Source organism: Salvelinus sp. IW2-2015, unplaced genomic scaffold (genome assembly GCF_002910315.2).
Source record: "Salvelinus sp. IW2-2015 unplaced genomic scaffold, ASM291031v2 Un_scaffold1303, whole genome shotgun sequence".
NCBI classification, from domain to species: domain Eukaryota; kingdom Metazoa; phylum Chordata; class Actinopteri; order Salmoniformes; family Salmonidae; genus Salvelinus; species Salvelinus sp. IW2-2015.
Window position 1 is genome coordinate 15,069 of NW_019942827.1, and position 4,571 is coordinate 19,639.

A 4,571-nucleotide genomic window follows, 5' to 3' on the forward strand; every position below is an offset into this window, starting at 1 on the left:
CCCTGTAATGACATCACAATACCCTGTAATGACATCACAATACCCTGTAATGACATCACAATACCCTGTAATGACATCACAATACCCTGTAATGATATAAAAGTGAACACGTTTTTAGACATTTTTGCACATTTATCGAAAATGTAATTTATCTAAGTATTCAAACCCCTGAGTCAATATTTTGTAGAAGCAAAGTTGGCAGCGATTTTAGCTTTGAGTCATCTTGGGCATGTCTATCATCTTTGCACATCTGGATTTGGGGATTTTCTCAAGCTCTTTTAAGTTGATGGGGAGTGGCGGTGAAATGCAATATTCAATCCTTTCCACAGATTTAATGGGATTCAAGTCTGGGCCACTCAAGGACTTTCACATTCTTGTTCTGAAGCTATTACAGCGTTGCTTTGGCTGTGTGCTTGGGGTCATTGTCCTGTTGGAATGTAAATCTTCGCCCCCAGTCTGTCGTTTGTACTCCGAAGCAGGTTCTCATCTAGGATTTGCCTGTATTTGGCTCCATTCATTGTTCCCTCTATCCTTACCAGTCTCCCAGTCGCTGAAAAGCATCCCCATAGTATGATGCTGCCACCACCATGCTTCACGGTAGGGATGGTGTTAGATGGGTGATGAGCTGTGCCTGGTTTTCTCCAGTGAAGTGCTGTAGAAACTGTTGTCCTTCTGACAGGTTCTCCCATCTCAGACAAGGAACTCTGTAGTTCTGTCAGAGTGGTCATTGGGTTCTTTGGTCCCCTCCCTGACCAAGATGCTCCCTGACCAAGGTCCTCCCTGACCAAGGTGCTCCCTGACCAAGATGCTCCCTGACCAAGGTGCTCCCTGACCAAGGTGCTCCCTGACCAAGGTGCTCCCTGACCAAGGTCCTCCCTGACCAAGGTCCTCCCTGACCAAGGTGCTCCCTGACCAAGGTGCTCCCTGACCAAGGTCCTCCCTGACCAAGGTGCTCCCTGACCAAGGTCCTCCCTGACCAAGATGCTCCCTGACCAGTTGTTCAGTTTGGTCAGATGGCCAGCTCTAAGGCAGTCTCCATATATTTGTTTAATCCTTTATACATGCACTGTATAAAGGAAACAGGATGCAACTGAGCTCAATTTGGAGTGTTATAGCAAAGGGGGTGTGAATATTTATGTAAATGAGATTTCTCTATTTCATTTTCAATCAATTTTGCAAAAATTTCAACAAAAAAACATGTTTTCACTTTGTCATTATGGGTATTTGTTGTGTAGATGGTGACGGGGAGGAGGGGGAGTTATTTAATCCATTTTGAATTCAGGTTGTAACACAACAAAATGTGGAATAAGTCAGGCACTGTACGTACACACACATATTTAGGATGTGAGTCAGGCTGATGTGTTAACTTCTCCCCTTCCTTCCTCTCCTCCCTCAGATGCCCAAAGGCTCCGATGACACATGGGCTCAGAAACTTTACAACACCTTCCTGAAGAAAAATGATCTTTTTGACAAACCTCGTATGTCCAACAAAGCCTTTATCATCCTCCACTTTGCAGACAAGGTACACAAGCATCCTTGTAAATAAAAACAACAACAACAAAAAAAACGTTGTAAATACTTTTATTTTTTACTCTAATTGGCATGTCAGACCTTCTATTTATGTATACGTTGACAGAGGCCATTGCTTGCTGTCTGACTGTAGGATGTGGTTGTTGAGTGTAGGTGACTGACTGACTGAAATAGCTCTCCTCGTTTGAGCAGTACTAACCAAACCACTCCTGTTGTAGACGGAGTATCTCAGTTTCTGTTTGAATTGACATGGGTGTATATTTCCCTACTCGCTGTTCCCTCTGTTTAACACCACCCTTTTTGTCCCTAGGTGGAGTACCAGTGTGAGGGATTCCTGGACAAGAATAAGGACACTGTCAATGAGGAGCAGATTATTGTGCTCAAGCTAAGCAAGGTTTGTTTGTTTGTTTGTTTGTTTGTTTGTTTGTTTGTTTGTTTGTTTGTTTGTTCAGATCAGGTCAAACACTCAACCTTTCTCCAGTCTTCCAGTCTGTAAATACCTTCTGTATACTAGTCTTATATAGAGGACCATCATAGTGCCCTCAGGTTAACTAGTCTCTCTGTGCGATGTTTGGACTTGGAGAACACACCCAGCACAGAGCTGTAGGAACAAGTCTATGTTTAGATCTTGACAGAACATTTTATGTAATGGAGAAGCTGCCCCCTGGTGGTCAATAAATGTTCCTAGTTCCTACGTTTATTTGTGCACTTTTCATATGGTGACAAAACCAATGGAAAAAATGTCACAGCAGACAAAGAACCAAAAGAGGACAGTCGAGATGATAAAAGAAACAACCGTTTAAACAAAACCGTTTCCTGTTCCTGTTTGAGAAGTGTTTGACTCCTCCCTCCAGTTTGATCTGCTGTTGGAGCTGTTCAGCGACGAGGAGAAGCCTGCAGGCTCCCTGACCAGTCGCAGTAAGATGACACGGCCTGTTCAGGCTCAGAGAGACCACAAGAAGACCGTCGGGACGCAGGTGAGAGGGAGCGGCAGAACAAGGCTAAAACATGAATCAGTCTTCCGATGGTGTGGTTTTCAGATTCTGATTTCTTTGGAAGTTCTAAAACACGAGTTGCCATGTTAAAACCTTCTCAATGTATATCTGATGTTTGTAGCATAACTAGTACTTTACTACATTTAGATGAGTTAAATTTGACCCTTTGTCTCGCCCCTCCCCTCAGTTTCGTAACTCTCTACATCTGCTGATGGAGACTCTGAATGGAACAACCCCTCACTATGTACGCTGCATCAAGCCCAATGACCTCAAATCCCCATTCATGTGAGTCGGCCACCACGCTCCTTTACCTGGGTTATGTTCATTAGGCACCAAACAGAGAAGAACAGAGAAGAACATAGAAACCAAACAGAGAAGAACAGAGAAGAACATAGAAACCAAACAGAGAAGAACAGAGAAGAACATAGAAACCAAACAGAGAAGAACAGAGAAACCAAACAGAGAAGAACATAGAAAGGGACTATCTGGAGTTGTCCAATAAGAAACGTTCATTTTTGTTTATGTTTTCAAAAAACGTTACAAAAAAATAATAATTATGTTCCCTAATAAATATGACATAGTTATTATTGTTTTGTGGCACCCTGGGAAGGAGAGAGTAAAATCTGTCACCAATACGTTGATTCACAACGTTGTTTCAAAATATTGTGACATGGAAAATACATTGGATTTGAAAAAATTGTATACTGGAACTCCTCTTTCTATTCTGGTTAGAGCCAGTTTGCGCTGTTCTGTTAAGCGAGTAGTACACAGCGTTGTACGAGATCTTCAGTTTCTTAGCAATTTCTCGCATGGAATAGCCCTCATTTCTCAGAACAAGAATAGACTGACAAGTTTCAGAAGAAAGTTCTTTGTTTCTGGCCATTTTGAGCCTGTAATCGAACCCACAAATAGTGATGCTCCAGATACTCAACTTGTCTAAAGGAGGCCAGTTTTATTGCTTCTTTAAGCAGAACAACAGTTTTCAGCTGTGCTAACATAATTGCAAAAGGGTTTTCTAATGATCAATTAGCCTTTTAAAATGATAAACTTGGATTAGCTAACACAACGTGCCATTGGAACACAGGAGTGATGGTTGCTGATAATGGGCCTCTGTACACCTGCCGTTTCCAGCTACAATAGTCATTTACAACATTAACAATGTCTACACTGTATTTCTGATCAATTTGATGTTATTTTAATGGACAACATTTTTAGCTTTTCTTTCAAAAACATGGACATTTCTAAGTGACCCCAAACTTTTGAACGGTAATGTATATACCAGTCAACAGTTTGGACACACCTACTCAGTCCAGGGTTTTTCTTTATTTGTACTATTTTCTACATTGTAGAATAATAGTGAAGACATCGAAACTATCAAATAACACATGGAATCATGGTTTAATAAGTGCTCAGCATATGTGGGAACTCCTTCAAGACTGTTGGAAAAGGATTCCAGGTGACTACCTCATGTAGCTGGTTGAGAGAATGCCAAGAGTGTGCAAAGCTGTCATCAAGGCGAAGGGTGGCTATTTGAAGAATCTCAAATATAAAATATATTTTGATATTTTTTAAACATTTTTATTTGGTTACTACATGATTCCATATGTGTTATTCCACCAAGCAGGTCTTTATGTTAGAGTGGCTAGACGGAAACCACTCCTCAGTAAAAGGCACATGACAGCCCGCTTGGAGTTTGCCAAAAGGCACCTAAAGACTCTCAGACCATGAGAAACAAGATTCTCTGGACTGATGAAGCCAACATCGAACTCTTTGGCCTGAATGGCAAGTGTCACGTCTGGAGGAAACCTGGCACCATCCCTACGGTGAAGCATGGTGGTGGCAGCATCATGCTGTGGGGATGTTTTTCAGCGGCAGGGACTGGGAGACTAGTCAGGATCGAGGGAAAGATGAACGGAGAAAAGTACAGAGATTGAATACCTGCTCCAGAGCGTTTATGACCTCAGACTGGGGCGAAGGTTCACCTTCCAACAGGACAACAACCCTAAGCACACAGCCAAGACAACACAGGAGTGGCTTCGGGACAAG

The 4,571-nt window shown here is 42.2% G+C and overlaps 1 pseudogene; it reads left to right on the top strand.

The window, feature by feature from the left end:
• LOC112070357 (unconventional myosin-Va-like) overlaps positions 1–4,571 on the top strand; it is a 32,708-nt pseudogene that overhangs the window by 11,650 nt on the left and 16,487 nt on the right.